The sequence below is a fragment of the Copadichromis virginalis genome, linkage group LG22, assembly GCF_057382275.1.
Source record: "Copadichromis virginalis isolate Kocher_CV1m ecotype Utaka linkage group LG22, C_Virginalis_male_GT1.1, whole genome shotgun sequence".
Lineage (NCBI taxonomy): Eukaryota > Metazoa > Chordata > Actinopteri > Cichliformes > Cichlidae > Copadichromis > Copadichromis virginalis.
Genome location: NC_140638.1, coordinates 4,225,519 through 4,235,586, shown reverse-complemented (window position 1 = coordinate 4,235,586; position 10,068 = coordinate 4,225,519). Strand labels below are relative to the sequence as shown.

At 39.2% G+C, this 10,068-nt stretch overlaps 1 protein-coding gene across 2 annotated transcripts in view; it reads left to right on the top strand.

Moving 5' to 3' along the window:
* Positions 1-225: 225 nt before the first annotated feature.
* cacng7a (calcium channel, voltage-dependent, gamma subunit 7a) overlaps positions 226-10,068 on the top strand; it is a 41,913-nt gene continuing 32,070 nt past the window's right edge. Inside the window, exon 1 of one of the 2 annotated variants that reach the window (XM_085445738.1) lies at positions 226-509. The gene's annotated coding sequence lies outside the window, so the exon portion shown is untranslated. Of the gene's footprint in view, positions 510-1,152; positions 1,275-10,068 lie in introns of those variants that run through there. The other variant, XM_085445739.1, reaches the window with a different exon arrangement.

The following is a 10,068-nucleotide window of genomic DNA, read 5'->3' as shown; positions in this document are numbered from 1 at the left end:
TGGCTGTTTTGTTCATGGCCATTAATTGTTGGTGTATGTTTGAATTTCTGTTTTCAGTGTACATAATGTGTCCTCAATCCCAGCCCGCGCGCTCCTGGGCCATGCTGCCTTTTGTGCGTGTTCGCGTGAGCCTCATTCTCCCTCCAGCCTACATCACTGTAACCCCACCAACACCAACACCCTTCACACACACACACACACACACACACACCAGTCCCACCTCCCTATACCCGAACTACAGTGAAGCCAATTCAAGCGATTCTCCGCAGTGCTGAAGAGCAGAGTGAAGTAAAGACGGAGAAGAAGGGGGAGGAGTGAGAGAGGGGGCAGCACAGAGAGGAGAAGTGGGGAGATTCGGGGAAACACGGGATAGAGAGGCAGAGCGTGTGCGTACCGAGAGCAGTGAAGAGAGAGACCGAGATAAGGGGGAACCTGCCAGTTTGGTACCCAGGCTTCCCAGTGCGCACAGATCTCGGCTGCACCGTCCGACCAGCTCTCATCTCTGCAGGGTGAGTAGCTTCAGCTTCTGCTGTCTTTTCAAACCGCGCCTTCATTTTATTCATGTATCTCTCATGTCTTTCACGCCACTCAAACCACCTCATTTTCGCATCTGTTTTAAAGCCGCTCACACTTTTTGGGCTCGCCTCAGCGACCCCCGTGTCTTTGGATGCGCTCGTCAGGACTTTAGTTTCGGCTACATGGATGACAGATCATGCTCATGCCCATGACTGTCTTGGTGAAACATTTTTATTCCGCTAAAAAAAGCCAAGGATGTTGTATAAGAGAGTGATCTTTGTGCTCACCTCAGGTTGAGGAGGGAAGATGTGTTCTGTTGACAGCTGCTGATGAGCGTGTTTGCACGGCTGATTCCTCGCCAGTTAGTGCAGGAATGTTACTGTACCGTGATTACCGTGGTGCACTTGGAAGGAGCGCGCTGTAAAATTGTACAGTCTGAATACAGTCTGGTGAAAAGCACAGTAAAGCCGCTTGGCTTCGGCGCGTGGAGGAGAGAAAAAAGGGGAGGCGGGGAAGCAAAGTGTGTGAGGTAGATGCGATCGTGTGACTGTATGTGTGCGTGTGTCAGAGAGGGAGGGGATGTGTGCACACATTTGTGTGTTTATGTGTATGTGCTCTAAAGAACTCTTGGCTGCTTCTTGGGGAACCCATCCTGTGATACTGTTCCAGCAGACTGCAGCACTTCTTATTGGGTCTCGCTCTCTCTCCTGACTTACCTGTGGATAACGTGCGTGCGCATGCCGTTGTGAAGGAAAAAGGTAAAAATGTAGAGAAAATGTTATTTGAAGTCTGCATTTTGTCTTTTACGGTTAAGCTTCTTTGCAAATATGTCCGTTTTAATGATGAGTTTTAATTTGACACGGTATCAGAATATTTTACAAACGTAAAACGGCAAATTTGTAGAAATAAGTTCATGTTAATCTCTACAACATGAATTATTCATCTTCTTGATGGTTTGGCAAAGAGTTTGTATTAGCTCTTGCAGTGTGTAGGATGCGAAGTAGCGATGGAAAATTCCATGGCTACAATTTGCAAGCGCTCAAGGCACGAAACATTTAGGATGGTGATTTTTTGGTGTTTTCAGTTACTCATTAGGTCCCACTGATAGATAGAGTTAGCAATGTGGGTGGTTCTAATGGAAACTCAAATTGGCATTAAATTGGGTGTAATTTTGGTTGATAAGCCGTAAGAGAAGTGGTCGATTTTAATTAAAACTGAGGTGACAACGTGAACTCTACAACCTGAAATCTGCATCACTCAGAATTCCAGAAAATTAATATTTCCGTGTGAGAGACATATTTTCTCTGCAGGCTGAGAGAATTTGTGGTTTCTCCCTTAGAAGGCACAAATCAGAAAGGCTTTAATTTCTAACAGGAGGCTCTAATGGAACCAAGTTTGTCTCAGCATGTCCATCCAGCCCCAAGAACTCACTTCATGTTAGTATAATAAAAAAATAATCCGTGTAAGACTTATCACAACAGTGATAGAAAGTCCTTTTCAAAAAACAAAAAGCTAATAAAAAACTAAATGACAAACTTTCAAGTTCCATGGATAAATTATGAATTCAGTTGTTCTATAATATTAAAATGGATCTATGTAGGGCTCAAGTGCAACACTGAGAATAAAATATCTGAAAATAGGTAAACACACTTTTAGATAGAAAGATAAGAAAATTCATTCTAAAGCTGCCTGACATAAATACCAGCCTTCTCTGAGTTAGCATGTCCCTGCAGGTGTCACAGAGAGAAATAAAACAGTTTCTAAGTTAGCAACATTGTACTAGTTTAGGAGGCTGTCACAAATTTGTTTCACCAGTTCAGTATCTGACCAATTATGGAGTACGGTCACAACCACCCCCACCCTTCTGTACCTCATGTATGCTTTGGAATAGTGGACGAAGAAAATTTCTGGCACAACTTCCAAAGTACATTTCCTACTCCATATAAGAGATTGAAGTTCCAGGAACACTTGTGGATGTAATGAAATTCCCTTCTGACATACAGCCTAGAAGAATGTTTTCCTCATCTGAAGTTAAACACGGGCCAGGCTGTACTTTCATTCTGTACTATTTTGTCCAAGAAGATGGTGCAGTTGGATAAATGTCATCTTTATGTTGTGTGTCTTTTACTTCACAAGTCAGAACTGGGAATGACGTCATTCCCATGTTCACTGTACTGCAGTAGTATTAGCCAGAGAAGCAAGGAAACACATGTTTTATGCTCCCTAGCAGATAGAACCATTCATACAACACTAACAATACAACACAATACCTGTCTTTTTGTTATTGTTTCCACAGTTTAAAACACCACTGATGCACATTCACAGATAGAGCATGGTCAGTGGTCTGTGTGCAGTGAATCACAAGCACACAAACACAGTAGTACAGATCACAAATGTTACAGTTTTACTACCATTTGCGTCCACTGCTGCCATCGTGGATGACAAAGTTGGGATTGGTGGGGCTTTGCTGATTTTCCAAGTGAGAAGTTCGACTTTAGGTGCAACTTCCCACTTCAGTCTGAACACAGCAATTTTTAACCTTGCAGAAGAACACATTTTCATATACAAAGCCTTTTATAGAACTGGGACTATCACTAGAAAGAAACAATTAAAAAGATGTTGGCCCATGTGAGGGAAAAGTTTATCTAAAAATGTTAAGGGGTAAAAAAAAATGTTTATTTTTTTTAAAGTATGCATTCAACAAAAATCTGAAACAGAAACACAAAAACATCAACAGTGCTGCATAATAATGATGGTTTCTGTGCGCGCCTCACTGTCACATTGTTATAAAGTATACACAAAACAAGGTTAGCCCTAATGGTTAGCATTATTTTGTTCTGTTCACTACATTCAGGTAGCAGGTGGTATCTGGAAAACACATTTAAAACAACAATTAAGTTGATTACATAAATGGAGATCAAAGGCCATAAAATATGTTTAAAATGTTCACATCATCTAAAAGTAGTTGGTGTCATTCCCCAAGAATCAAATATCAAATGGTTCCTAGATTACTGTAACAAACCACCGAGCAAGCTAGCAAGGAGAAACACAGCTGCCAGTTCTCCCGATTCAAACCAAACCTGGTCCTGTACAGCAGACAAGGTGGTCAGGTATAACAGACAACTGTTAACTTCTCTACACATGTTTATAGACCTGTGGTTGTATGAGACATGAGATATCATTATCTTCAGTAGGCGTGCTGTTCTCTGAGGTGAGGCGAAATGAATCATACTCTAACTTCAGTTGTTTAAACAGCTGATTGATGGTATGAGTCACTGACAATGGCAGGGTCAGTGCTTCATCTTCCACTGGGGTTACTCAAGGTACTGTAAAGTGCTTCACACAGCACTGCTGTCATTGAAAAGCCCACAACTTAAACTACAAGATGAAGTTTATATTGCACCTGCAATGTTAGTAAAATTAAATTAGAATGATGTAATTGCAAACCAGTGTGGTTACTGCTGCTACTTAAATGAAAAGTCCATTTTAATCCAAGGAGTAGACAGTGACTGTAGTTGGGTATTAACCGGTTATAATGTTAATAATGACATAACACTTTTATCTTATTAATATGACATTGTTAAATGTTCTTTCAAGATCGACAATAACAAAACTTAGTTAAAAAAATATTGTAACACAGGGCTTAAAATAGGATTGAAAGCTACACAGTAAAACCAACATCATATGACATGAGAATATACTTCTGAATTCTTTAAGATGACTATAGAAGCGCTACAACAACTAAAACAGGACAGATAGAAAGCTGCCTCATAATTGATGATTTTCTGAGGCGATATTTTGCAGTATCCAGCACCAAGAGTGAGTCATTGAACTCTTGGAATCGTACAGTAACAGCAAACTGATATGAAATTGAGTTGATCCTTGAAGGCACTGCTCTGTCTGCAAATTTAAGAAAATTTGTCTTTTTGCAACTAGGCTGCGCTGATAGTTACTAATGGATGAAGAAGAAATTAATGAATTAAGAATGAAAAAAAAAGAAATTATGCTACGTTTTAGGAAGGTGGTGTGAGGTGGTTGGTTTGGTGTCAGACATTGGAGAACCCACCTCTTACCATTTTCAATCATTTGTCTGTTGTTTCTTAACTACAAATTTAAACTTAAACAAGAGTCAGCATGTCAGTTTGTAAAGACTGTGAAAAACATTTCCAGTGTGAACATGCGATAACAAAACGGAAACATGCAGCGGAAGTAGATCGCCCATTTTGCTGTTAGTTTGAAGGAGTGGCTGAAATTAGGTTAAAGATATACCAGAGGTGGGACAAAAAGCAAAAGTGTTTCCAAACCCTTTATTTAGCATGTGTATATATAAAAGGAAGAAGGCTAGCATTACCATGACATTATACGAATTAACACAGTTGTGCTTGTGATAGCTGTGCTGCTAACATTAGCACTACCATCAGTGACAAATATGGACACTTCTTTCAAACTAACCCAGTTTCAGCGCACGTGTAGATGAAGGATATCAACTCACACAGTGCCGTGTTTCTGTTCCAGCTGAGCACTTAAATATTAAACCACCAGGCCCTTAAGCTGCAGCACAGTATTGTACTGAGATACAAGATTTACTTATATAATGATTCGATGTGGCATCTCTAATCTGAGGGAAGCAAGCCAAAATAAAAGCCCCATCCCATCAAAAAGGCCACTAGCAAAACAAAGGCTCAGGGAAAGTAATATGGACCTGTATAATACTCAGTAGCCTCCTTCAGGGTGTCTTTTTGATTTCTCTCTAACTGCTTCAGGATCTTGTCCTCTATTCTCTGGTAATCCTGCAAATGTCCATAAGGGATCACTTCCATAATATTATTAATACATAATATTGTAGGAAACAAGAAGTACACAAGAATGCTTGGTAGAAAAGCTCACACCCTCCACATCTTATTATACTTATAGCCAAGCATTCTGAGTGGGTGAGCTTATGGGATTGGCAATAGCAGTCCCAATCGCCTATAATTCTATAGTTCTAAATGCATGAGATGAAGGGCTTTCCAGTGTTTTAAATCTGACTAAACCAAGACTAGCTATAAATTGCTAGCTTTGCACCCATCAGCAGTGTTGCATTTTCAGTGTTTGAATCATGCAAGGTCAGTTCGTCTTCAGGCCAGTCACAGCTCAGTGTGAGCTCAAACCCAAATTATACGAAATTCACACTGAAGGTGAATGAAACTGTGTGTGACTGGACATGGAGAGATTCTTTTCAGGGTTTTGTGAATGCTGCTCTGCACAGACATGCACTGCAGGATGTGTCACACTTAACGCTGTCTGCCTGCCAGCCCTGGTGCATGCATGTGTGTGACATAGTATTTGTGTATGCGTCCGTGTGCATGCGCATGTGTGTGTGTGTGGACTTTCCTCAGTTTTTGGGCCAAGGTCTTTCCCTCTAAGCTCTCATTCATTTTTCTTCTTCCTCCTCTTTTATTATTTCACTGCATGTCTGCTTTTCCCTACCTGTCTTTAGCACAGTAGCAGGCAGTCTCTCATAGGCTCCTTCTACTGTGTGTGTGTTTACCTGCTGCATGAGCTAATTATCTTTATCAGTCCAGAAGTCATTCTACGACCTATAGGATGACATTTGTTTCCCAAAGCTTTCTTTTTACAAGTACCGCTTTCTTTCTCAGCTAAATTCCATGAAAAGTCTTAAAGGATTGTGATGCTATTTTTCTACGTTGTTTTCCTCCTTTACCCTCCTTCCACATTCCCTCTCCTTTTTTCTCCCTTTCTTTTTCCCACTCTTTCCTGATGTAACTGCTTTCAGAATTAATTTCCTCCTTTTCACCCTGATCTTCTTCTCCATAATCCTTTTGACCAGTTCTTCTGTGTCATAGCACACAGTCCAACCTCTTCCTTTGCTTCTTTATTCCGTTTATAACTAAATCTGGAGTTCTTTCATGCAGTAGATGCATCTGACCTTCTAGCCCTTATATTTTCTTCTTCCTCTTCTTCCCTCTCTTCCTCTTTATGAGGTCTTTCATTCTTTCTATCTTTAAATATCTGTCTCTTCCCCTGTCAGTTGGCATGAGGCTCTCAGTGCTGACAGAGAGACATATTGCCTTCTCAACAGAAAACAACCCTCCACCCCACCCCCAGCATTAGCTAACTAACCTGGGAACGCCATCTGCGGAGCCCTGCCCGGCACCATGGGACACGTGGACGTTTCGTGGTGCTCAGCAGTTGCTTTGCCTTGCTCCACACTGACCTATCGCTGCTGCAGAGTCTTTTATCTGTTTCTTGTTTAATTATTTGCCAGTTCCAGATTTTAGGGCCAATATTTCAGTCCTCTCAGGGTTTTCTGAACTAGAAGTTTCCTAGAAGTCATAGCAAATGACGGATACGTTAAATTTGATGTGGGTGAAAAAAAGCAGTCGTGATGTCCAGATTCAGTACTACATAACAGTGAGTCACCAAAAGATTATTATAAAACAAAACACTAATTTAATTAACTTGTTTAATTACTTATATAGTATTACAGTATAACTTTCATCTGAGGATGTGATGATCTACTTGATTGTTTTAAAGCTTTCTTTGCTCCATGCGCTTTTAAAGTCTAGTTTAAATTTCTGCTTCCAGCATTTATGATTTTATTTTGTAATCCTATCCTGTTTTACACTTTAGTAAGTTCTGCTGTATTTGGTTTTCCATCAGTATTCAGGCACCAGAGCTCAGTCAGCTCAGGAATCTTCTATCGTTTATCCACTTTTTTCCTTTTGTCCCCTACATGATTTTTTGTTAACACTGAATTGAGATTTGGGTAGTCAGGTCTTCCCAACAGCCGGAGGGAAACAGATTGCAGTGTGAAAAACTTCCAACAGAGTAAAAAAAATCCAGAATGAAGCATTTATAAACTTGTGAACTGAAACAGTGAGCATTTTATGAGAACAAATGGTGACAGTGGCAACAAGATATGAGGTGCTATCAACAGGAAAAACAGGAAAACTGCGGCATCCCGACACGCAGCGTGGATACATGTGCAGCGAGAGTTTTGTCACTAACATTTGAAACATTTAAATGGCAGTTTTAATGCTATATTGCTGTAAACTAAACTAAATTATTTTGACACAGTTTAAACTACATGAAAGGGGCTTAGCCAAAAACTGCAGCATTATAACACCAATAACATTAAAGTTCACTATAAAATGGATTATTTCAATTATGTTGTGGACTTTTTTAGCAAGTAGCATTTTCTCTTCTTTTTCTTCACCTTTGTTCTACCACTTGAAAGCTGGAACAAATTATGACCTATGAGCCTGTCATCCTACATCCAGATCTTCTCCTCACTGATATGTTGCATCTTGGTAAATTTAAATCCCTTATTTGCCTTTTTTTTTATTAACAGCTGCAATGCCATTCTCCTGATTTGACCACGAAAATCATTTTAGCATAAGCTGCTATGAAAATGAAAGTTAAATAAACCCCCTGAACATTTGCTTTCAAATTGTAAAGAATCCCTTTCTCAGTGAAACCCAGTGTCTTTACAGTTGAGATTAATCCCTAATTATCTTCAAAATTAAATGTTTTTATCAAATTCAGCTCAGTCCAGCTTGTCATTGTGTCACACAGTACTACAATCATAACTTTGTTCATTTAGTAATAAGCACAATTACCAACACAAATGCAACATCATAATCACCTTAAAGAGGTTTTATAGTAGATAAAAACCATCTCTTGACTGTACTGTACAATGGTCTTCTTATTAAGTAAATGGCCTATTTCCAGAAATTAATTCAAATATTCAAAGCTCCTGATTAAGAGGAACTTATTATCACTCATACACTGACAACCCTGTTTTAATGCCTTAATTAGTAAGGGACACTAATTCATTAAGATGGACTTCATTGGGGATACTTCTGAGCCTCCAATAAAATTGGAATTAGTAATAAATTCAAATTAATATATTAATTGTCATAAGGAATATCGGAGACATTTGCTTGGTAACGAAGACGATTTCACATTTTGGGATGTGCATATTTAACATTTTGTACTGAAGGACCACAGGTGATGGGCTAACAATGTTTCAGGTTTATGACTGTGATAATTCACTGTACCTAAGTTATAGAACAGGAGTCCCCAATCCTAGGTTTTAGATCTCACCCTGGGTCAACACACCTGAATCAAATGATTGGTTCATTACCAGGCCTCTGGAGAACTTCAAGACACGTTGAGAAGGTAATGTATCCATTTAAATCAGCTGTGATGGATCAAGGACACATCTAAAATCTGCAGGGACACCTTGTGGACAGGGATTAGGTTGTTATAGACTCTTGAGCTTAATCAGAACAAGATTTTGGCTTCTGGGGATAAAGATTTACAGGAAATGGCTATATAATGGATTGGACTGGAAACTATGGTGAAGAGGGGTCTTAGATAGTACTATTTTATAATATTGACTTTAGCCGAAAAGAAAAGAAATGTTTTAAGAACACCATGATACCCTCTTCCTTTCTTCTGGGTAAGTCAGCGTTCGGTCAGTATTGCAGTCCTTGTCAGGTCAAGGTAGTGTTTGAAGAAACAACTACTGAGTCAGCATTTAAGAGAAGACGAGTGTAAACATTTCAGTTCAGTACATATGATAGTGCTTTTGTCAAAACACACCTAAGCAACATAAACAAAAAGTTGAGGAAGTGTAATTTGTCAAAAGAGTGGAAAATCAGAGACGTAGAGTGTAATGTAGAGATTTTCAGCACGGCAGCAGTGGACAGCTCCTCAAAATGCTCCACTGCTGGAATCTCCAGAAAATGTTCTATTAAATGTTCACGATTCTACAGCAGGAAATCACTGAAAGAGCAAAAACAATACCCCCAAATTATTAATTATGGTTCAAAAATGATCATTATAGGCTGAATTTAAAGTGTCCTTATTTGATTCTCTGCATTCCAATTAGAGAAAAAGTGGACTCAGGACTAGTTTTGGTATTAAAATTAGAATAAAATTGCATTATTTATGCCTCAAAAAGCCTCAGATGTAGGTTAAATGATTGACAGGCATAACATAACTTTTTGTTTCTTTTTAAATACATTATCATCGTTTACATTTGAGAAATACAAACCAAAAATGCTTTGAAATAAATCCTGTTAAAAAAAAATCCACTTTCTTTTTTAACATTTCTTTTACATCTGTGCTCAGTCCTTTTCTAACCACTTCATTAATCCACGTTACCTGTATCCTCCTCCTTTTCTCCCATTAAACATTTTCCCTCTTGATTAAACTTTTCCTCTTCTTTCTGTCTCTCCTTCCTTCCTTTATAACTTTCCACCTCTTTAGAAAGTCGCTTCCCATTACACTCCTTTTAATTGCTGCCTTTCTTTACCTCACCTCCTATTTTCTTCTCATTCCCTTCTTAACCATCTATGTCCCATCTGTCCTTTCTTCCCCTTCACCTTTTATCCTCCACCCTCTCCAACCCTTATTATGTTCCCTTATAATCATTTCCCCTTTTTTCCACCCACTTTTCTCTTCCCACTTTCCCTTCAGTGCTTCCTTCCCACATCATTACTTTAGGCTGTTTGTTTCTTAGCACCTCTTCTCTATTCATCT